Here is a 25668-nt window from a genome sequence, read left to right as displayed (position 1 = left end):
CTTTGTCATGGTGGCCCCACACTGGACTTCAACAGGCAGGCGCTCACCGATGCAGGTGGCAGCTGCAGGATTCCAGCATCACTTGACTCTGGGCCATGCTTGAGCTGCCTATTCTGCCGCAGTTGCATTTTCGCTGTGAGCTGCAGACTAGAGGGCTAATGTCAGAAGAGGAAGGGCTGCCATGACTCAACCATCCCTTCCTGGCCCGCAGCCTCCAGCAGTGCGAGCCTGGTGTGAGCATTCTCCAATGGCCGCTTTTTATTTCCAGTTCAGCTCTGCTCTGGGCATTAACCAAGGCCTGGCTTTGAGAGGGGGCCATAGGGACCACCCTCTTGTGGCATGGGGCAGTAAAGATGCAGTACCTGAATGTAGACAACTTTGTGAGTGAGCCAGATTCTTTTTTTTTGTGATAACATTTTATTAAAATTTTGCAATAATCACACACAGGGTATCATCATTGTTAGCATTTTCGTCGACCACATTATACATAGGCAAAGAGTCGTGAATTGCAGTTACTGTTTCAACACTTCCCTGAGTTCATTCTTCCTCATTGCCAATTCCACCATCGGGGATGTACATATATTTCCTCGATATACATTCCAGGCCTTCCATTTCTTATCCCACTTCCTGGGGCAACCACGAGTTATGAACACTTCCTTTTCTGCTACCATACATCTATCAAGCTCCTGTACCCATACCCGTACAGCGAGTGAGCCAGATTCTTCTCTCACCTGGCATTTCCTATCCCCTGGCTTATGATCTGGAAGCCTGGAAGCCCAGGCTATTCATATTTCTTCCAGCTGCTTTGGCTAGGGAAGGATGCTGCGGAAGATCCTGCTTCCACAAAATTCAAGACATGTGGTAGTAAAAGCCCTTGTTCTCTTGTGTCTAGACTATGTCAGTTCATTGTACTTGGGGTCTCCTAAAGGAGTGACACGCAAAGTGCAGGTAGTTCAAAATGCGGCTGCACGCATTTTACTTGCGATCCCTAGAGAGCAATCAGACAGGGCCCAAGAGACCTTCAGTGGCTCCCCATTACGCAGAGAATAAAATTTAAGTCACTCTGCATCCTTCATCGTGCTCCCCAAGGACAAGGTCTTCCTATCCTATGCCAGTTGGCTCCCCCTTATATCCCCAGAAGACCACTACAGTCTTAGAACCTCCATTTGGCCATAGCTCCCAGTGTCAAAAGAGCCAGCTTAAATGCAGCTAAACTCTGGAACTCTCTGGCACTAGCTATTCCAGCAACAGATAAAGAACTATGCTTACGAAAAATCCTTTAAACCGGACTTTTAAAATATCAACCGTCTCTGAACGACATCCCATTTTGTATGGTGCAGCCTCTTCGAACTTAGCGCTGGGATGCCTTTGGTCACCATGAGCATTATAAATCATATAGTAAAGTATGGTTTAGTAATGGGAATAAGCACAGGGTAAATGGAATGTGCGATGAAACAAAGGGCTTTCCCTCATTTGTAGTGGGAATGACTCTAAACAAATGTTGTTTCCCTCTAGGAATGAGTGTCAGTGATTAATAGGAGATTGGGCCATGGTTGTGTCCGGGGTGGGGCCCCCATCAACCTTTACTTGCTCATTGAAACGTGTCATCAGATGTTGGGTAAAGGCGTTTTCCACCTGTTCAGTTTCAGTAGTCTCCTGAAGTTAAGGTACTTTAATAACTGTCCAATGGGTGGATTTTGAGTGACTCTTTGTGTTTCACTGTATGGTGCAAGTCAAACAAATGATGAAGTAAGAAACAGTTCCATCATTGCACCGTGTGCACCGATGACAAACTCGCGTAACGTAGCCTGATGGCTGTAACTGGGGCAAAGGTCTCCCTTTGAAAATGATTCACAACTCAAACACACTTCTGCTGGTGTTGGCAGCCTAAACAGTTCGAAGCAAAGCACCACAAAACTGCCGATTTACCAACTCCATACAAGGTCATTGTTTGATTCGTAAAAGCACAAAAGTTTAATGAATCGTGTACTGTCGCCGATGTTGATCTGCTGTCAATTGCTGAACGCATGCATGCTTATTTTCACAATTTAGCACACCACCCCCACTGTGGGAGCAAAGTTTCTCCTCTTAAGGTGATTGCAAGTTTTGTAGTTTTCCAACTACTAAAGCCGAAAAGCTGTACTGTTTTACTTCCAATTGAAACAGTTTAACATTTCAAGTAATACTGTGGGGCTTGCTGCGATCCAATATTGTTGGGGGGGGGGGGGGGAGGGGGGGGGGGGGGGTAATCCAAGCACGTCACGCATACCGTAAAACTTGAAGAAGGTATGGCAGTAGCAAGGTATGTCCCTGTTATGTACGACTCTCATTTGACGGTTCCACCCAAAGTTGTCTCAGAGGCATTATTAGAACGTCATTGGTAAAGCAGATCAAACTGTCCCGAATCAGACACCGTCCGTTCTTTCTTACTACGTCACTGCTCGAGGAGACGTTCTATCTTCATAACAGCTGGAGCGTTGCTCAATCATTTGCCCGTCCGTTCTGTGGGCATTGACCGGTTTGAACGCTGCTTTATGCCCTGGTGTTCGCTCGATACGAGGTTTGCCAGCCTGCCTGTTGGTCTCTTGGAATATTACACGAAATACGTGGTTATCTCTGTAAAGAGCAGTCCGGCAGCAGCAGGCGGGCCGTTTATCACGGACAGCAGTAATTCACGCCTCCTTCTGGGCCTCAGCCAGATGAAATGACGGTTAAGAATGAAACAAGCATTGGCTGCGCGCGCCTTGCGCTCAAAGTTAAACAAGCGCGTGCGCCTAAAAATGTGTCGGCAAAAGATAAAAGGTTTCCCTTGCGGGAGCGAGCCAGGGGCACCATGTGTTTGTAAGTTAATTACAAACATATGGTGTCAAGCTCGCTCCCGCAAGGGGATCGCCAAACGTGCACGCGTTGCCATTGAAGGCAATGGAACGCGTGCACGTTTTTGGCTGAAAAGCCGAAGGGATGGCTAAAGGTCTTTTTGCCTACGCAGCGCATGCGCGCTGCTAGGCGAGTCCTAAAAAGGGAACAAAGTGGGATGTACTGGCGGAATAGAAGATGAGAACTAAGGAGCAAAAGAAGTGAAAGAAAGAGGTAGGGGCGAGAGAGAATGAGAGCAAAGCAACCCTGTTATAGAATCATCTGTTGATGGCAGCCGGCATGAAAGACAGGCAGTAAGAGGAAGTAAACTTGGATAACTGTAAAAGGAGATCACCAGCAGCCCGAGCATAGAAAAAAGTAATCACCAGAGGGGACACTCCCTGCCCCACACCCATCCAGGTCCAATCCCAACTGTTCAACAATGGATTTCAATACAGAGTGTAGGACAGCAGGTGCTAAGCAGCAGAGGCGGACCACAGCTGCAAGGCAAACCAGAAGGTTTACTCCAAGAGCTGAAGGGGCTAGCAGAATATTGCTAAAAATATCAAATATCTTTGTTAGGGTGCAGACTTTATTTACCCTTCACTCTTCTCCCAAAACCATCGGTTATTTTGAAGCACACCTCGGTAGAGAGAGCAAGCGATTGAGGGGATCCGATTTCTGCAGTCTTCTGAACGGGGTGCATATGTGGTTCAACACATTGGCAGAAATGCGCCCTTCCCGGTGGTTTGTGAGCACCAAACAAGGATGAGGACATTAAGAGGGTCACCTGCTGCATGGAGAGAGTGGTGGCTCAGAGAAAGCGCTGGAGACACAAACGGCTTGTGCGACCAATAGCCCTGAGCGTTTGATGCGACTCAGAGGGCGATCTTGGTCAACTCTCAAGACTGGTAACATCATTGAGAAGACTGAACTCCAGGGGTCCGAGGAAGGGGGTTTCATTAGCATTTGCCCTCTCCATTATTATTTCCCACTCATAGGAAAAATGCCCATCGGAGCTGCCTGTTGGACATGTCACTTTTGGAGGTAGACAGAAATTTGCTGAGATTCATCAGAGGTAATGCGGAGGAATTACACACCACTGCATCGCAATGCCATTGGCTAGTTTTGACACGTGTCTCCATTACTCCAGATGCAAGAGGCATAGCCCCTGAGACCTATCCCTTTTTCTTTGCCACACCCACTATCCTGCCCTTCTCTTCACCCCGCCTTGCCACAGACCGAAGGTTTTTCATTCCTTCCCCTATAGTATGCGGTTTGCCACCCTCTTCGCCTCACAAGATCCTGAGATCCCATAGCACCCAAGCTTGCTGCCCAAAAGTTCTTCCTTTTTCCAGTGGGCAGGGGCACTAGAGCTATTGCCCCTGCTGTAACACCCAGAAATGAGGTCTGAGCTAGAGGATGACCAGCCGAGCTCAGCAAGTTGTTTTCTTAAATGACCACACTGAACTTGCTGAATCACAGACGGGTAAAAGATCAAAAAAGGGACGTTTTGGGGGCGTGGCCAGCGCCAGTAGAAGATGGCGGTTTATCCCTAACTCTCCCGAATCGCGGGAGGAAACGGCCGACATAGCGCGTTTCCGGGGCGACGCTCGGACCTCAAAGATCGAGCTTTCCTGGCGGAAATGAAGCTGCACACCTTGCTATAACTGAGGGAAGCGGCAGCAGCATGTAAGGGGCGTTTTTTCTTGTCAAGCACCTCTGAGCTATCTCGTCACAAGAGCGGCCGCCATTTTAACCCACATTCTGTGAGGAATTTTACTTCATATTGCTTATGGGGAGGCTTCTACATACTATGCCTATGTCTTGCACACCAGCTGACTGACAAATACTTAATATTAATTTATTGAAGCCCACAACTTCCCTCTGCCTGGTTTCTTGCATAATAATTGCGCTTTACCTGTAATAGTGAAATTCATTTCCTCATGCAGCTCGCTCTTATCGATGCTAAGAATGTTTCTACAGTCTTCAGGAAGCTCATAATTGACTTTCTTTTCCCTGCTCACAAGGGCTTTGCTGCCATCTACTGCCCAAGTGCCTCTGTGCGTCAGAGTTTAATTCTTCTTTTAAATTGAGACTGTTTCTTTTTCAAAGGCTTGCTTTTTGCTTTGTTAATCTTCCAGTTATTGGGGGGATATGGCTAAACGCCCAATGAATATGGCGGCGTTGGAATGTTGCCCCCCGAACCAGCGCGACGAGCTTGCGCTCACGGGCTGCTTGATATGTGGCTAGCCAGAGAAATGCTCCACTGAAACATCGTGCATCTTCAAGAAACTCCATTTGTCGCTTCTCAAGACAGCAAAACGCCGATTCTGTACGGTGTTAACACCTTCATGTGGAGTGTGTTTTCTCATTCAAATTTGCACCCATGGATGAACTTATGGATCTTATCTTCGATTTTTTTATGTCTTCAAGCATCTCTTTTTGTATAATGTTCGATTGGAGGGATACCTGTTGAGGGGAGACGTCTTACAGGGACACAACTGTGTTTCCTCTCATACATCTGTTATCTCTTTCTTCCTTTGCATGACCATGCTTGTTTTTGCCTCAACTCAGCTCTGCTTCGTCTTGTGGTGATTTTATTTTGTCATTCACGTTCACCTGCCTTCCTTGGATTCAGGTCCCTTGCATTTTCAGCATTGACCTACTGCTTTCCTTTTATTGACTCCCAGACCCCTCATGGGAAAACTTCGGAATTTAGAGCTGGCTGCTTCTTCTCAGTTGCCTGTGGACTCGGACTCAGATTCTCCTCCTCGGGACATGGTGGACGCCGCGACATCGAAGTCAGATTTAATACGAGGCGCCATCCCAAAAGCGCGCAACAAAGGGAAACTGCCGTCCTCTCTAGCTTCCTCTAAGCGCCTGAAGAAAGACCCACCATCCCCGGGGAGTAATTCCTCATCCGCTTCCATGGATCTCATTTTGGAAGAACTTCGAGCTTTCAAACCCTTTATGGAGGCAACCACAAAGAACATGCAGGCTATGCAGGAAAAATGGTCGACTCTAGAGTCACGTGTTCAAACTTTGGAAACCTCTACAGACTCTTTGCAATCCTCTTGTTCCCACATACCGTCAATGGAGGCGGAGATTCTTCTGCTCAAACGTCAGACAGAGGATTTGGAAAATAGAAATCGTAGGAACAACCTACGCCTTTATGGTCTTCCAGAACTTACAGAAGGGCCAAACCCCACCGTCTTCTTCCAATCCTTTCTTGCCAAGATTTTAGATGCTCCGGCCTTAACTTCCGTCAACATCCAAAGGGCTCATCGCCTTGGTCCAAAGGTCGCTAGTAAGCCTAGAGGCGTCATTATGCTTTTCCTACAATTCACTGACCTACTACAGGTCCTTTCAGCTGCCAAGCTCAAGAAGCAAATTGTGTGGGAAGGTCACCGCCTCTATCTTTCGCAAGATGTCTCCAAGGCCACTGCAGATCGTAGGAAGAAGTTCTTGGACATGCGACCTCAACTACGGGCCCTGAATGCTAGATATGGTTTACTACATCCTTGTCTCTTCAAGGTCACATATAAGGACAGAACAACCACATATGAAGACCCCGCAGCTTTGCAGGCGTTTCTCCAACGGCAACGCCCAGATGTTATGGATACTTCCAGACCTGGTTGACCGGTCCTACTATTTTTTCTTGGAATTTGTTGTGTTATGATTCTGTTGTCTTTTCATTATTGCTGATGTTGTGAATCCCCTATTGTCTCTTCTTCCAGCAGTCGTATCACTCTCATGTGTCTCCTTTGTAGTTCAATTGTAGTTTATTGTTTCTTGTTTCCCTGTGACGCGTCTTCCCCTTTATTTGTATATTTCTCTTTGTTTTTACAGATATCTTCTTCCTCCCTTCTACCCCGATGTGCTATGCTGTTTTCTATATGCTGCGTTCTTGGTCTCATGGTATTTGAGGTTCGATGTTTTGTTCTGGATGTCGTCGTCGCTGTCTCCTGGCGCCATCACCCCATTCTTGTTCTTGAGTTTTTCGTTCCGTAAGTATGTTTTTCAGTCGTTCGTTTCGAACATGTACTGTCTTTTTGTTGGTTTTTGTTTCTGTCCTTTCTCCTACATTTGATCTCTTACCATTTGCTTTTTCCTCTCTCCTTTCATTCTCTTTCCCCTCCCATTTCCCCTTTTTTTGCTCTTTCCTTACCTTTGATTCAGTATTATATTCTCAGTGGTTCCTTCCTTCCTTCCTTCCTTCTTTCCTTTCCTTTCCTTCCTCTTTGCTTTCTTTCCTTCTGCCCTCTCTCCTTCATCAATCTGTTACAATTCTCTCAGTTTTCTCTAGTTATTTTCTCTGTAATAATAAGCATGTTGCTATTAGCTGTTTTTCTTTGCTATTCCATTCCGTGTTACATCATGGAACGTTAAGGGTTTAATCAACCCCATTAAAAGGCAAAGGGTTTTATCACATTTAGCGAGACTTAAATCTGATGTTGCCCTCCTTCAGGAGACTCATCTCTCTGAAACGGAGGCTCTGAAACTCAAGCGTTATTGGGTGGGTCATGTTTTTTGCTCCCCCACAGTTTCTAAGAAAAATGGTGTTGTGATTTTATTACATAAAAAGTTGAAAGTTTCCTCAATTTCTCATGAATGTGATGTTGATGGTCGATGGGTTATTGTTACACTGCTCATAGATAATATTCCTATCACTCTTTTTAATGTGTATGCCCCAACTGGGATTGACAGGTTATTTTGGCCCTCTATTTCCACTAAGCTGTCCTCCTTTTCTGGAGATTATATACTTCTCGGGGGAGATTGTAACCAAATTGTTGATCCCTTCCTCGATCGTCATTCCAAGGTTAAATTTATCCCCTCTAGAATGCACTCTCAATTTGTCAACACCTTTCAAAATAATGCCTTGGTAGATATTTGGAGATTGTGTAATCCTGATCTTCGGGAGTACAGTTTTTACTCTCCTCCACATCAATCACAATCCCGCATTGATCATATTTTCCTTAGTAAATCCCTATCCCAGCACGCCATACGCTCTGATATTGGTTCCATCCTAATCTCGGACCATGCTCCGATTCATGTGGACCTTGACCTAATTCCTTTCTCCCCTCACTCTGGCAGATGGCGTTTCAATAATGCTTTGCTTTTGGAACCTACTTTCTGTTCTGATTTTACTACCTTTGCCACTGAATTTTTCCTTCTCAATCATACCCCTGACTCCTCTTTTGTTACTGTTTGGGATTCTTTTAAAGCAGCCTCTAGGGGTTTTATTATTAATTTTGTAGCCCGACAAAAGAGACTTCGAGAAGCCAAGTCCGAACGCATTTTAGCTAATATTAAGAATTTAGAGCTTGATTTTCACGCCTTTAATTCTGAGATTTCTCTTAAAAAGCTTATTGACGCGAAAATTTCCTTCAATAGGTTTACAACTAATGCCGCTTCTAACCTTTTGCTAAAATGTAATTCCAGGTATTATGGGGGTAAAAACAAAATGGGGAGACTTTTGGCCAATTACTTAAAGATAAAAAAGGAGCGTACAAAGATTGAGTCCATTAAGACTTCCACTGGGCACTCTTACTTTAAAGATAAGGACATTCTTTCTGAATTTGTTAAATTTTATGATAATCTTTACACCCCCGAGCACATCCCGGAGTCTACAGATCTTCTTTCATATTTTCACTCGCTTCCCTCTCCCCCGGCCTCTTCCGTTGATTTTGCTGCCCTAGAACAGGACATTTCGCTCTCTGAAATTTCCCATGCTATTTCTAAATTACGGCACGGTAAGTCTCCAGGCCCTGATGGGTTCACTATTGAATTCTATAGCCACTTTGCCTCTCTACTTCTCCCTAAACTGTTACTACTATTCCAATCCTTCCTTGCAGCGGGTTCTTCCAGCGGCTCTTTCCAACAGGCTCTAATCTGTTTAATCCCCAAAGAAGATAAGGATCATTCGTTGTGCAAAAATTACAGACCAATTTCCCTGGTCAATACGGATTACAAAATTTTGGCTAAAATTCTGGCATTGCGCATGGATCCCCTTTTACCCGACCTCATTGGCCCTGAACAATCAGGTTTTGTTAAGGGCCGTCTCTCTTCTGATAACTCCCGTGTTTTTCTTAATATACTTAGCAAGGCTCCCTCACTGTCACTTCCCTTCGCGGCTATATCTTTAGACGCGGAGAAAGCCTGTGACAGGATTGGATGGGATTTTATGTTTCAGACCTTACGCTGGATCGGCTTTTCTTCCAAATTCATCTCTATTATTTCTTTACTTTATTCTAATCCGCAGGCTTCCATTTTTGTCAATGGGTTGATCTCGGATTATTTCTCGCTGCACAGAGGAGTGCGACAAGGTTGTCCTCTATCCCCCCTACTTTTTGTTTTAGCCTTGGAACCCTTTCTTACCAAAATTCGTCTGGACAACAGTATTTCTGGTTTTAAATTTGGTTCGCGTCAGGTTAAACTCTCGGTCTATGCTGACGATATTCTTTTTTACTGCTCTGATCCTGTTTCCTCTATTCCCTCTTTTCTCCAGCAGGTGTCTTCCTTCTCCGCGGTTTCTGGTTATCGCCTAAATGCTGATAAATGTGAGATTTTACCTCTAAACCCTAGTTGTCAAAAACATCTTTTTTCCCAAACCGGTTTCTCATGGCAACCTTCTAAGATCAAATATTTGGGTGTTTGGTTTGCTCCTCTCTTGTCTGATATGCTCAAATTTAATTTTGATTATGTCTTCAAGAAAATGGACACAGCTATTCAACGTTGGCACCCGCTCTTTCTGTCCTGGTGGGGTCGGCTCAATTCTATAAAAATGATGTTATCCCCTCTTCTTCTCTATACCATTTCCATGCTTCCAGTGCACATTCCAGTTTCCTTCTTTAAACGGATTGATTCCTTGTTGCTGAAATTCTTATGGAATGGCAAGCGTTCTCGGATAGCTTTGGCTTCATTGCGCAAAGATAAGGCCCAGTCTGGTGTACGCTTTCCGGATTTTAGAGAATACCACCGAGCTTTCTCTTTGAAACAATCGACCCGTTGGTTCTCTTCCGATCTTCCGCTCTATCCGCCTGTCTGGCTAAGTATGGAATCTTCCTTCCTGTCCCCCTTTACTTTTCGCGAATTCTTATCCTTCACGTCTTCTTTAATTCGCTTTCGCACACCTATTATTTCTCATTCCCGTACTCTCTTTCTCCCTTACCTAATATCATCTTATCCCTCCCTTCTTTCTATTCACGAACAACCGATATGGCATAATTCTCTTTTTAAAATTCGTAATCGTACCATATTCTGGAAGACTTGGCATTCTAGAGGATTGTGTTGGATCTCTCAATTAATTTCCCAAGATATTCCTCTCTCATTCCAGGAACTTCAATCCTCTTTCTCCCTACCCTCTTCTGCTCGATTGCAATACAACACCCTTCTCCCAGTCCTGATCGTATATCTTCGCTCCTTGGAACCTTCTACCAATATTCCTTTGGCCCGCAAAGCTACTTCTCTATTATTGAATGCGTCTCCCTCAGCCTCTGCTATTTATAACTCTTTCCGATACGCCACTGACAGACTAAAGTCTAAAATCGAGATTGCATGGGAATTGGATTTTTCTCAGGATTGGCCAATACCTTTCTGGGACAAAATATGGACTAAACTTCATAAAACCTCTAGAGCTGCTAATACTACCCAAACCTTATATTTTATCTATAACAGAACTTTATGTACTCCACATGCTTTATCCCGTTTTTCGTCTGACACAACATCTATTTGTTGGTCCTGTTCCTGTCCCGTTGCTGATCTCAAACACATGTTGTTTGAATGCCCTCCTATTTCCAAGTTCTGGCACCTAATTTGGACGCAAATACAAAAAATATTCCATCTTCAAATTCCCTTCTCCCCTTTACAAGTTTTTCTAGGTTCCCTATCACCGTTTCTTCCGCAATCTCCTTCCCATTATTTACTACTTGATCTCCTAGTTGCTGTGGCTTTCCATACCATTACTTCTAATTGGAAGCAGGCTGCAAAGGTTTCCTATCAATCTTGGTGGAATGCAGTCTGCTTCCATCACCGCCTAGACACCAATTACGTATCTCCCGTTTCCCTAGCAATTAAGCGCGATCTGATTTGGCTCCCTTTGGTATCTTATCTCTCCTCCTTTGCTCCAGCACATGCCTCTCCAGACCCTGAAACAGTTGAGGTACGCAAGCCGCCATGATTTTCTTGTTTCCTTAATGCCTTTTTACTATGATATTGCGTTCTACTACATTATACAGTATTTTTCGTTCCTACACGTAGGTTCTGTTCATATAAACCTCATGCTTGTTATTTTTGCTTTAATTGAGAATTTTTATTGAAATGCTAATTGTTTGTATATGCATACCATGATGATTATACCCCCTTTCCCCTCCCTTCTCCTTCCCTTCTTATTTCTTCAATAAACTCAAACTTAAAAAAAAAAAAGGGACGTTTTCACAGACTGGTTCGGAGTGACATCACAGACAGCTCGAGCCACATTCAGAAGGGTACTGGCACCACAGGGTTGCAAATTACTGTGTTGGAGATGTTTTCTGTAACTGTAATGCCAATAACACCACACATAGCATATAGTTAAAAAAGAAAAACATCAAATTTGTGTCGTCCCAATTAAGAGTCATCTTCATTTAAAATGTAACCTTAGGTATGTCAGATCAAAACCATTCTATGGTTTGGTTTACAAATATCAAGAAACGGGCCCTCGATTTCGAGTAGCTTTTAGCCACCAACGGATTCTTATGGCACACATACCTCACTGATGCGAGTTGAATGTGAAGTAGAACGTGTACAGTGACGTCAATCTCACGACTGCACTGCACATTATTTCCAATCACTGTCCATTGTTCTATAAATAACTAATGCTTGTGATGAACTGGACTCCACCCTGCAACGTGAGCCAGACACAGATACAAATGCGTCCATTTAAGAACCACTGAAGGGGAAAGGGTGAACTGACACTCTTTGTCCAAGAAGGGAAAAGGCCCTGTGGCTAGGAAAAACCATGAACAGCCAATAGGCATGGCCTGCAGTGGGCGGGGCCTTTTATTCTTGTGTCTCTTTTCAGCAAGATAGGAAACAAGGGTGAGTGAACTAATTGGTATGACGAAGTGGAGCAGAAGTGGGTGAGCGTGTGGTCTCGGAGTTCTTCTCATCTTACCTGGGCCGTTCTGTCCTGCAGAGGTGCACAGGATAACTTTTAGGTCTACAGTAAGACAAACATGGACGCCACAGGGTGTGTAGGCCGTGTATTTACAAGCAGACAATTCCATTTAATAAACTACACTGAACTAATGCTTCACACATGCCCTAGGGTGGACAGAGAGTGGGCAGGGCAAACTGATGGCGTCATGGACCTGGCACTGCTCAGATTAGGTGGTGACCCAGCATCAGGACCATGATGCAATGCAATAAGCATTGGTTCGCGAGTACTGCAGGAGCCTCCTTTAGGTCATCTTTGCCACAGAACCTTGAACAAGCACAGACAAAAAAAAACGGTCTGGATACTGGGAAAAGCTTGTGCCAAGTGTGGACCATAATTTGTGAATGATCTTGTAATAGCTGGCGAAAGAGAAGAAGAAGTGCTCTTATGAGTGATATTGTCTGGTGACCAGTTCTGTGCACTTTCAGCCCCACTACAATGGAGCATAGCAGTTATAATAAGAGGAGAATGAGGACCAGGGAATATTCACCTTATATGAAAGGTCAAACTGGATGCATTGACATTTATACAGGATTTTGCCTATCTGCAGGACATTAGAGCTTGTGCACAGCTTGGCTCATGTAGGAGGCTTTTCCTAGTGGTAGCCTCACGACCAGCGGTCTCACAGATCTGATGTGACCGTATTTTGAGAGGGTTAGAGCAGCGGAGACCAACTCTGGTCAGACACTCACCCAAGGGAAGAGAGACAGCCAGGATCTCCATGGGTTCACACTACTTTAGATGTCCTGGGAGTGTCTTCTTGAAGGCAGGCCATGGCCGCTAGAGAGGCAAGCAATGGCTGGTGTTGAGGCGCAGGCCAATGGCCGGTGTTGAGGCGCAGGCCAATGGCCGGTGTTGAGGCGCAGGCCAATGGCCGGTGTTGAGGCGCAGGCCAATGGCCGGTGTTGAGGCGCAGGCCAATGGCCGGTGTTGAGGCGCAGGCCAATGGCCGCAGGGGAGGCACAGGCCAATGGCCGCAGGTGAGGCGCAGGCCATGGCCGCAGGTGAGGCAGGCCATGGCCGCTTGTGGCACAGGTGAATTCCACAAGTTCACCAGGTAGCGGTAAAGAATTCTTAAGCACTGGATGTCATGACCTGTAAGCAGATGGAATCAGACTTAATGTATTCTTGATTAATGCAACAACGATTAGAGACAGAGCTATATTTATTTTTGAAAGATTCGATATTTTTTTTAATATTGCAATTGTAAAGAAGGTACTCTTTTAAGACATTCTACAGCGCACCCCTGCTTTACATCTAGGTTTGGACTTAACAGGTACCTTACAAACATACTTTTAAGAACATGCTCCTGGACCTGGTCAGCTGTCCCAGCAGAGAGGATAAGGAAACATCTTGACAGTCTCAGCAGAGAGGCCAATACGTTATTCCACAATCTGGGAAGCAGGTATTAGCCACAAGTGTGCTTGTTTATCAGCAGAATCTTTCAGTTTCGATAAAGAATGATGACGTACTGTCTACAGAGTGCCCCGGTGAAGCCCCTGCGTCTCTGTGGGTGGCTCGGTTGCGTGTCTGTGCATATTTCGCCCTGCCCCGTGGGACGATGTTTAGAACAAAACTCGATGGATCTTTATTGAATGTTTGTCTCGTGCTCCTGGAAGGACAATGAATGTTCACTTTGGAGGGAGAGTAATTACTTGTGCCAACGGTGCCTGCTATTTAGGCTAAAGACAGGGTGGGCTTTATTTGACAACAATGCCGTTTAATGTCAGCTCTAATGTGGGCAATGTCGGAGTGGGCTGCAAAAGCAATCATTAAATCCGGCAGATTGACGCCTGTGCTCGATTACAAAGAGTCTCTGGATTTCAAGAGATCAGGTGCAGATCAGGGGAGTAGATTACGTTAGTACTGGTTTAGTGTCTGCCAATTACTTGGCCTTTTGGCTTCAAGCCGCTGCTCTGGTTCATCCCCTGGGGAGGTCTCTGCTGCCGCATTTCTACCTCCAGAACCACCTATGGTATTCCAGGTAGGAATAGAACATATAGAATTATAGACGGGTAACAGGAATTACCAAGATTGTTTTCAGAAAGTGGTTCTAAGTGATGTCAAATGTGGCCCCCAAGGCACAGGGGCAGCGCAGTACCTCCTCCCTATATAAAGTGATTTTGGCAATGGGGTGGGCTCCCCTAGGCCTCTGGAGGCACGGCAAGTGGTTTGCCCAGTCCCCCCGCTCCTTTATGACTACAGGGTGAGGTCCCTGGGGCATAAACATATAAAATGCGTCCCAGCTGCCATTTGTTTGATCCCGCTGGAGTCTCACAGGATTGCGGTATTTTTTGCTGATTTATTTTTCTTTTTGCCCCCGGGGGAGGCCGCCCATGGAGCTTAGGGGGTAAGCGTACCACTACCCTGCACCCTTATATTGTTTTTTTCTAACTTTAGGACAGGGGACCAAGTCCCTGAGCCCTGTAATGGCTGTCAGCAACATTCTTCTCATATTGTTGGCAGCCAATCGGAGCACTCACTCACGCGGGAGTCTGACTCTAGTGAGAGCAAAATGGCCCAACTGAAATAAAGCTCCCTGGCCAATCAGAATGCTCTATTTTTAAATTGGGGCTCCCGCAACAGACTCTCGCGGACCCAACTGTCCAGATATTCAATTATATGTCGACCTTAATTTCTCAAAAACTACCAAATGAATTAACAACAAATCACAAAAAGTAATAATCTACAGATCCAGATCTGAATTCCTACCAAATCTGGTGCAATTCAGTTCAGCAGTTTTTGCTGTAGTCTTGTCTAAAGAAGTCTATGTAAAACGCATAGGGATTATACGTTTTTGGACATCACCTTTCTCTCGTCCCCCATTTGACAGATCACCTTCCATGCACAAACTAGTCAAAAAGTAGCACCTTTTTTGGTAACTTTCCATGCACAAACTAGTCACAATGTAGCATATTTTTGGGAAGTTTTGTGGAGGTTCATCAAATGGCGCCAAAGTTATTAGCAACAAGAACAAAATAACACTTTTACTATGGAACAGCTGATCTAACTATAACTACCCAGTGGCGCCCATCACTAGGTGATATTTATATTCATTCCACATTGCATTCATAAGTATAGCCAAGTTGACGTGAAAAAATAATAAACATTCAGCTCCAAGATGTTGTAAGATTTATGGTAATTTGCCAATCTAAAATTCTCTGGGATTCCCCCACAGACATAACCGGAAGAGGCCTGTTTAAGAAATGTACAGAAACAGGTCTTCTATGCAGGTGACGGAGGACACAGAAATCACTGACATTAACTGGGTAAAATATTTAGAATTTTAGATGGATAACTGAGAAACTGGGATGTTTTCACCACGTTTCTCAATAGCTTAGCGGAAACTCTCGTTACTTATTTGGTGCGACTCAGAACCCCTTGTTACCACTATTACCATGTATAAATGTAGGTTATCTTTGGCCCCCACACCCTATTCACATGCCCAGATGAGCAACAGACCCATAGGGAAGACATACACAACAAGCCCTCATCTCCCTGGGACACTTTACACCATGTCATGTAAACATTAAAAGTTATTCCTGGAGTCCTGCCTGCCACCCCCATCACTCTTCACATCAGCCTTCACTCCCTGCCCAAATGTTTAATATGTGGAGCCCTGTCACCAATCCCCACCACCCTTCAGGTTACACGACCCTCTCTCACTTACAGAAGAAAAAAATCAAATCAAATACCTGTTGTACTGCCAACTACTCATACCACGCTCTGAGCATTCCCTCCCATGCCCAAGCTGAGCCCTCCACGCTAACAGCTCCAGTTACAGGTATGTTCATTAGTGCCCTCCATACTCACAGTCACAGGTTCAGTTACAGGTATGTTCATTAGTGCATTCCACGCTCACACTCACAGCTTCAGTTACAGGTATGTTCATTAGTGCATTCCACGCTCACACTCACAGCTTCAGTTAAAGGTATGTTCATTAGTGCATTCCACGCTCACACTCACAGCTTCAGTTACAGGTATGTTCATTAGTGCATTCCACGCTCACACTCACAGCTTCAGTTAAAGGTATGTTCATTAGTGCATTCCACGCTCACACTCACAGCTTCAGTTACAGGTATGTTCATTAGTGCATTCCACGCTCACACTCACAGCTTCAGTTACAGGTATGTTCATTAGTGCATTCCACGCTCACACTCACAGCTTCAGTTAAAGGTATGTTCATTAGTGCATTCCACGCTCACACTCACAGCTTCAGTTACAGGTATGTTCATTAGTGCCCTCCACACTCACACTCACAGCTCCAGTTACGCTTCTGTTCATTAGTGCCTTCCATGCTCACAGCTCCAGTCATAGGTATGTTCGTTAGTGCCTTCCATGCTCACACTCACACCTCCAGTTACACTTGTGTTCATTAGTGCCTTCCACGCTCACACTCACAGCTCCAGTTACAGGTATGCTCATTAGTGCCTTCCACGCTCACAGCTCCAGTTATAGGTATGCTCATTAGTGCCTTCCACGCTCACACTCGCAGCTTCAGTTACACTTCAGCACATTAGTGCCTTCCATGCTCACACTTACAGCTCAAGTTACACTTCTGTTCATTAGTGCCCTCCACGCTCACACTCAGCTCCGGTTACAGGTATGTTCATTAGTGCCCTCCACGCTCACAGTCACATCTCCAGTTACGCTTATGTTCATTAATGCCTTCCACGCTCACACTCACAGCTCCAGTAAAAGGTATGTTCATCAGTGCATTCCACACTCACAGGTTCAGTTACAGGTATGTTCATTAGTGCCCTCCACGCTCACAGCTCCAGTTACAGGTATATTCATTAGTGCCTTCCACGCTCATATCTCCAGTTACACTTCTGTTCATTAGTGCCTTCCACACTCACAGCTCCAGTCACAGGTCTGTTCATTAGGGCCTTCCATGCCCGCACTCACAGCTCCAGTTACACTTCTGTTCATTAGAGCCCTCCGCGCTCACACACTCAGCTCCAGTTACCGGTATGTTCATTAGTGCCCTCCACGCTCACAGCTCCGGTTATAGGTATGTTCATTAGTGCCCTCCATGCTCACACTCACAGCTCCAGTTACACTTCAGCACATTAGTGCCTTCCACGTTCACACTCTGCTTTAGTTAAAGGTATGTTAATTAGTGCCCTCAACGCTCACACTCTCAGCTCGATTTACACTTGTGTTCATTAGTGCCTTCCACGCTCACACTCGCAGCTTCAGTTACACTTCAGCACATTAGTGCCTTCCATGCTCACACTTACAGCTCAAGTTACACTTCTGTTCATTAGTGCCCTCCACGCTCACACTCGGCTCCGGTTACAGGTATGTTCATTAGTGCCTTCCACGCTCACACTCACAGCTCCAGTAAAAGGTATGTTCATCAGTGCATTCCACACTCACAGTCACAGGTTCAGTTACAGGTATGTTCATTAGTGCCCTCCACGCTCACACTCACAGCTCCAGTTACAGGTATATTCATTAGTGCCCTCCACGCTCACAGCTCCAGTCACAGGTATGTTCATTAGTGCCTTCCATGCCCGCACTCACAGCTCCAGTTACACTTCTGTTCATTAGAGCCCTCCGCGCTCACACACTCAGCTCCAGTTACCGGTATGTTCATTAGTGCCCTCCACGCTCACAGCTCCGGTTATAGGTATGTTCATTAGTGCCCTCAACGCTCACACTCTCAGCTCGATTTACACTTGTGTTCATTAGTGCCTTCCACGTTCACACTTCGCTTCAGTTAAAGGTATGTTCATTAGTGTACGTGAGCTAAGAAAAGTCAGTAGCTGTATGCAGATTCGTGATTCAGAGGCGTTGTGTCTTTTTGTTGAAATGCAATAAAGAGATTTGAACCATAAGAAAAGTCATGTTAGTGCACACTAGTGCAACTGTTCAACTGCGACAGGAAAGCAGGAGTTTCTCTGGATTTACCTATAGTGAATCCGGTTTTTTAATAATCAGTCACTACAACCAGAATAGCACAGCCATCAATCCAGGTTTACTTATTTAATTAATAAAAAACATAAAAGGCATTTGACCTGGTTGTAGGGTGCGGCCTGCCCACATCAAACAGTGGAAGAACGCAGGTGAATTGTGGGAGGAACCTACAAACACCTGCTCGGCCGGGTTATTTGCATCCCATCATTCAGTACCTCTCGAACAAGAAGGAATCGTAAGAAAACAGAATAAACACCAAGAAAAACAGACAAGGGGAGCATCAGGTAATTTGGCTTCACTAAAAAAAGAGATTGCCACAAAGCGTTGAACTGTAAGCCTGCTGCTGCTTCCCCTCTTTTCTTGGCATGGGAGAGGCGTCAATTAACAGTGGTACAGGAGTTTCCCGCTCAGCGGTGGTCATGCCAGTTCCATAGCATGGCAGGTTTATTTTTCACACAAGAACACCTGGTTCATCACCGGGGCAGATTCATCGCTTGCCTGGTGCACTCTGACAAGTGTCAGCATTGTGGCCAAAACTAGCAACAAAAAGGTGCCGTGACGCAGAAGAACGTCAAGCGGACTGAATCATATTATTTAAATATTTGTCAATTTAATGTGTGCTATGTAGTGCACAACATGGTGCCCACTAGGGAGAATGTTGCAAGATGCCTCACTATATTTGGGGTAGCAACACTTTATGGACAAATATACAGGAGTTCGGGGCACAATCTTTGTCAAGCGCCACAGGGCACAGAGACCAGATGATAGAAAAGGGGCAAATACCTGTGGCTGAAGTAGGGGTATAGTGGGCCCCGGGTGAGATCCTACTGGTGGGGGTGGGCAGGTCTTAGGGGTCTTGTGGAGTTAGAGCGAGTCCAGATTAAAGATATTGGGTCCCTGTACTGCAATACTAACCCGCTCTGTTCCGTGGTGCAAGTTCAGGCAAAATCTTGTTTCAAGGAGTTCAGACGAACAACAGGTGGTTGGACAATGCACTTACAGATTGCTTGAAAGTGCTCTAAAATGAGAGCAGCCTACTGCCTGCGTGGATTTACCTCTTCAATTTCAGTGGGCAAAGACTGGCTGCTGATGCGTTAGTGGCCAGAGATTCCAGGATGGTGTGTGGAAAAGATGAAGCAGAAGGGACTTCAACAGGTAGGTCTACTGTAGGCTTTATGAAGGATGCAGGGAGAAGGCTACAGATCTAACCCTGAGCTCCACCTGTCGTCAAAGGTGAGGTTTTGAAGGCGGGTTCTGCATGGCGTTTCGTCTTCCCAAGACAATCCAACCCATTTCACTCTCATACTCCCTTCCGATTTCTTTGCAACACTGACACGCGAGTCCTGGTCTTGGACCTTCTGTTCTTCCTTCACTCGTTACTCTATTCTCTCTCGCAATCTTCACTCGGCTTCTATTTCTTCTTGCATGTCCCCAGCCTCGCTTAACCCAGTCACATTTTCATTCATTTCCACAACTTGCCCTGAAACTGGGATTCTATAAAGTGAATAATGCACGGGGCTAATGGTGGACGTCTTGGACGTAAGCACTCAACAGCCCCAGTAACAGAGATTATTGGCTCATAATGGCACAGAACTGAATCAACTAGAAAGAAGATGTGGGCGGCTTAAGTACTTGTAACAGAGTCTAGGAGTTCCGCTGAAAGAAGTTGCGCCAAGCTATATATTCTGATTTCGGCACCAAGGGTGGGAACTTAAACAGGTTTGAGTCAGGATAAGAACTTATTTCAAATGAACTACACACAATTGAGCCTTATAGATTTTTGCACTGGAAGGTGTCTGACGAGGGCCTCAGAACCGATGACGGTCATGAATTACTTATTAAGTTCTATTAGCACTCTGGGTGGGACATTGGGAAGCCAATCATAATGCCCCCCTTGAGAGCTATAAGTACTGTTGTACGCCTCCTAAAGGAGCATTCTGTGGCTGCCTGGGCCGTGTACCTCCAGTAGGCTGGTTTTCTGGGAGGCTGCATCAGGGCTGGGCAAGTAGTCGTGGCTAGTTTGTAAGACCAGCCCCCGGGGGGAGTGGGGTCGCAAGGGTGTAGCACTGCAGCTTTTGGTACTTGGGCCCCGATATAGCAGCACCGCTGCAAACCCGACCCCCAGTAACAAAAAAACAGCCCCTGCTGCTGTAAAACCGGCTCCCACTCTTCCAGCCTCCCGGGAAAACACCTGATGGCACTACGGCCAGTCTGGCCCTGGAATGCACCTGTGCTCCATCAGACACTGCCTTCCAGCCTAAGGGTAGGCTCCGAGGAAAACAGGGAGCTTAGTGTGAGAAGGTGCTGCCTCACAGTCCAATCACAGGCCAAACCGCTCCATTCCACGACCTTCCGCTACCCAATAGCGCATTACTGCTTATTAATAAAAGGCTGCACTTTCAGACACGGCTGTCATGTCTGCTTGTCTTGCTGAGTTTGAACGTAAGCCCAACCAGTCACAGAAAAGTGGAAAAACACTAAAAAAAAAAAATTCGACTTCTATTTGTACTACTAAACAGGATTTTTGACTGCTCTGGAAACATAAAATTATTCCAGTCTAAACAACCTGCCTAGCAAATGCATTTAGGGATTTATATATTTATGATTTTATGCAAAGCAGGTTCACACAAGCATGCTGATGAAACCTTTCCTGGATTGTGACCTAATCTCCACTGATGCATGCAAGGAATGACACAAACTGCACAATTGCCTCCACCTGATTTTCCAGGCTAACACAGTCTTAAAAACCAGACACTGTCTCTTTAATGCTGGAATGACCAGAAACAACTTCTTAAAGAATGAAAACTGTAAAAAGAGGACAGTAGCCTACTGGCCACTGCTACCAGAATAGTCTGCAAATCTGAGGGTTTCCCCCCAGAGGCATCTTTATTTGATCACTGGTCCTTACACTTCATGCCAACTTCAGAGCACATCATACACAGAAAGATACTAACGGCCATGGGCGACGGGTCACGTCCCTACCATCAACCATTTAGAACATCATCAGACATCAAGATTGTGGAGCGTCTTTTCTGGTCTTCCACGAGGTACAGAGCAAGCCGATTGCGTGTTTTACTCTGACACAAAAAATACTTATTTTCTTAACCGAATAGTTTTGAAAGGTTTAGCAGTTTTGCAGACCATCAATAAACGTGTCCAAGTCAAAAAGTTTAAATACCAGAAACAGAGAGCGTAGAAATTGTGTGGGTGGAATGACATGGTGTCGGGAATCCTCAGTTGGCGCGTTGGGGGAATCTTGTCTAGTGTTGGAGAAATGCAGTCATATTGCTAGACTTCACAATGCAAACTTGCTATGGTCCAATCTCAGACCCTTATCAGAAGGCCGTGGCAGTTGGAGAGGTGAAGGAGGGCGGACGCAAGGGTAGCAAAGATCAGAACTTCCAGAGCAAAGTGCAACGAGCCAGAACCTTTCAGAAGCATGGAATATTCCAGAAGGAGCCAGAGGTTCTGGTCACTTCCAGGTCAGTAAGGCCATGGAGAATTTAAGCCCCAGTCACAGGACTGTACTTTGCCTGGCAACAGCGGTTGATGGGGTCTCTACTCCAGTTGCTTAGTTTGTACCGTTTGTGTTCACTGCACTTTTTTGCTCAACTTTGTCTTCGTGAGATATATATATGTGTATATATATATATCTTGCTCCTTGGGGTGTCCAACATGCGGGTCGCACTCGATCCAGCGTGCGCCTTCCCCAAAGCGTTCAGTAGCGTGGGCAGCTGTACGTCTGAATTTAAAAGCACCTGGTCAGCCCGACGCGTTTAGAAATTTTCTTCCTCAGGGGCCGTCAGTAAAGTGCATGAAGGTTACTTTCATCCCACATTTCACTATATCGTGCGCCCAGATGGGCTGTTCCTTATGACACCACACGTTGTGTTTATGGGAGAAGTAGTCCGTTTATTAAGTCCTGAATGGATGCACTTGCATGCAAGAGCCTGGGGATTGAGCATTCATTAAAAAGTGCATCCATTCAGGACTTAATAAACGGACTACTTCTCCCATAAACACAACGTGTGGTGTCATAAGGAACAGCCCATCTGGGCGCACGATCTAGTGAAATGTGGGATAAAAGTAACCTTCATGCACTTTACTGACGGCCCCTGAGGAAGAAAATTTCGAAACGCTTCGGGCTGACCAGGTGCTTTTAAATTCAGACGTACAGCTGCCCACGCTACTGAACGCTTTGGGGAAGGCGCACGCTGGATCGAGTGCGACCCGCATGTTGGACACCCCAAGGAGAAAGATATTTAAGCGGCAGTCCTGCCGCTATGATCGCACCACCCTGGTAAACGGGGGTCATGGGACCCGTCATTCAGAGAGTCCCGCAATTGAGACCTGCGTGATGGATTGGGGTAGCAATGCAGTCTGAAGCCCATGCAAGAGCCTGGGGATTGAGCATTCATTAAAAAGTGCATCCATTCAGGACTTAATAAACGGACTACTTCTCCCATAAACACAACGTGTGGTGTCCTAAGGAACAGCCCATCTGGGCGCATGATATAGTGAAATGTGGGATGAAAGTAACCTTCATGCACTTTACTGACGGCCCCTGAGGAAGAAAATTTCGAAACACGTCGGGCTGACCAGGTGCTTTTAAATTCAGACGTACAGCTGCCCACGCTACTGAACGCTTTTGGGGTAGACGCACGCTGGATCGAGTGCGACCCGCATGTTGGACACCCCAAGGAGCATATATATATATACACACACACATACATACATACATACATACATACATATATATATATATATATATCAATGATATGATAGCAAGCAGATATATGATATCTGCTTGCAATCATTCACAAATTTCTTCTCCAGCTTCAAACTCATCCAGGATCCTGGAGCCTCTAGTATTGGAAGCAGACCTTTGTATTTGGTTCCTGGGCTGTATCCTGGTGGTACAGGGGCTAGTCACAGCCTCTACAATTCCATCCACTGTGAGGTCATTGTAATGTTACTCACAAGACATTGTACTCTGTAGTACATTTAGATTATTGGTACTTTATCTTATAGGATTACGGGGTTTACCGGTCAATCCATTGCAGATCGATGGCCTTTGCTGCACGCCTTCCGCCAGCTGTGCTACAAAGGTCAACAAGTTCAGACACTTAAGGAGTGGTCCTTTTCTCTCTACCTCCCTTCCCTTTTTATTCCGCTCTACAGTCACTTTAGATTGTGGAATTCATTACAGATCTTATTTGACTGAATGGGGAAGAAGTAGGCTTAGCGTTGGAGTCTCTGGATTGATTTCTAGTGAAATCTTGACACATGCTCACAAAGTAATCAAGAGCTTAGGATAGAGATCCATCTTCTCTGCTCAGTAAGGATCATCATTCAAGGAAATTAACACAGGATTCCAAACAGGATCTTGCTACAGCCAAGCAATCTTTCCTAGAGGGGGAGCGGTGATACACCAACAGGCTATTGGACAAACTCCTTGACCTTTGCCCTTCATTTCACAATGGTTTGCTGTAACCTCAGTGCATAATTTCAGCCGGTGGCTTCCGGTGCTCAGCACCGGCACTTAATTGTCAGCACCGGCTCTAGTGACAGTCCACCACATGGTGGCACGGTCTGTTTGATTTTGAGAGGAGCACAACCGTGTTTATTAAACCAAATCACATTGAAAATAAAGAATACCAGTCTCTGATGCCATTCGCTTTGTGTGGCATGAAAAAGTCTGAATTGTCACACTTGTAGGAGTGTGATAGTTAGGTGTTGTGTTGGTACGGTCACTGGCAGCGCTGGCAGGGGCAAAGCATGGTGTAGGCTGCAATGGCTTTCCAAGGATTTTTACAAATAAAGCACTGACTTTAATCCTGTACCTATAAAATTGGCCCAGAGGAAAACAAGTTTTCTGCACCAACCTTTATAGCCCTAGAATGAGTGCACTTATGACAAGGAGCCCTAGAATGAGTGCACTTATGACAAGGAGCCCTAGAATGAGTGCACTTATGACAATGAGCCCTAGAATGAGTGCACTTATGACAATGAGCCCTAGAATGAGTGCACTTATGCCAGTGACACCCAGCTGGTAGTTAAACCATCCTTTTCTCAGTCTTCATCGCCAGTAGCTGTTTCTGTTCACAATCTTCTCACCAATGTCCTAACACCTAAACAACACTTGAGAACTACAAACTATTTTAAAAACAAACCATCTAAAACCAAGCTCCTTGTTACTAGGAATTCCTTCAACAAGGGGAGTCCGCCCAGGTAGACCAAGATCAAGGGGTGGACATGACCGCACTCTAAAGATTTTTTCGTAACTTGGCCATCTCCATGGACTATGATCTTTCCCTTGAGCCTCAGGTCTCTTAAATGGTGAATAGCTGTTTTTGGAAGATTAAACTAAGTAAGAAGATCTGGCCTTATGTTATTTCAGACTATCATGTCCATGTTGTGTTGGAATTAGTGGGATCCAGACTAGATTGTGTCAACTCAAGCGACTTAGGCCTCTGGAGAAGTTCTTAAGAACAGTCCAATGGGTATAGAATGCTGCTGCATGTCCCACAACCGGCACGTCCGTCATGATCAACTTTCTCACACCTGGTTTCCCGTTGCACTGGATGAACATGAAAAAAATAATTTGATTCCAGTCAATGGCTATTGCCTAATTCATGGTCTTGCCTCTTGTTTATTTCGGATGCGCAGACCGCGGAGCTCTTTGTGCTCAGCTGGCCAGTATCGCCTACACATTACCACGGTCATGACTTACATTGGTGATTGAGCTTTTTCCGTTTCCATAGCAAGAGAATGGAATAAACTTCCTTTGGATCTCTGCTGTGCTTCCCTCTATCACATTTTTATCTATTTTTAACTTATGTTAGGTCTACCCATTTTATAAAAGCTTCATCTCTGGTAGCACTAGATCAGCAGTTCTTAAACTGTGGTCTGTTAACCCCGGAGGGGGTCTGGGACAACAACCCAGGAGGTGTACGACTGCTTAGAAAATTCAATATTATTAACAGATTAATAACGTCTACCTAAATAAGAGGCTAAATGTAGAAATGAAAGTTTTAAAATGTTCTGTAAATGTGAAGGATGTTGAAATTGTATGCTTTATATTCAGTTGGTATCCGCAGATTGATTTGTGGGGGCAGTGCGAGTGCATCAAACAGAATTTAGTTAGGACATGGAGGACCTCAATTGTGTTTAGGAAAGCTCCAACCGTCACGTTAAGATAACATTTTTTATAATTTTTTATATTTGTTTGTGAATTAAACAAAATGGTTCAGCATTTGTGTATTTTATTTGTGGAGTGCATTTTTCCATATTTTTATGGATTGTTTTGTGGTTCAAATCCTCGAAATTGCTTAGGGCGCCAATAATTCCAATAATGACTCGAGGGCAGGGGGGAGCTGAATTCCAGTAATGATCAAGTCTGGGCCCACAGACGTCAAAAGGTTAAAAACCACTGCACTAGAGAACAGAGAAGTAAACAAATCTGAAATCAAACCAATTGGTGCAAAATAGTTATACGGTTCCGTAAAATCAATCTCAAAGTGCGTGCTGTCGACCCCAGAGAAACCTGCATGCAAATCTCTCTTGACTTCAGAAATACCTTTAAAAAACTCGCCTTCTGCAAATAAAAGTAATCTCTAGCTACTTTTCAGCTGAAATGATCACCGATTGCTAGACTTTGCCTAGATCTCATATGTTGTGTGACATAACAT

General features: G+C 45.1%; 1 protein-coding gene across 5 annotated transcripts in view; it reads right to left on the bottom strand.

The window, feature by feature from the left end:
• The window catches only part of LOC146829564 (ligand of Numb protein X 2-like), a 198841-nt gene that overhangs the window by 104824 nt on the left and 68349 nt on the right, over positions 1-25668 (bottom strand). The gene's annotated exons all lie outside the window — the stretch shown is intronic.

This window comes from Triturus cristatus, chromosome 5_2 (genome assembly GCF_964204655.1).
Source record: "Triturus cristatus chromosome 5_2, aTriCri1.1, whole genome shotgun sequence".
In the NCBI taxonomy this organism is placed as follows: Eukaryota; Metazoa; Chordata; class Amphibia; order Caudata; family Salamandridae; genus Triturus; species Triturus cristatus.
Note: the sequence above shows the minus strand (reverse complement) of the source record. Positions and strands in the feature narration are given on the sequence as shown.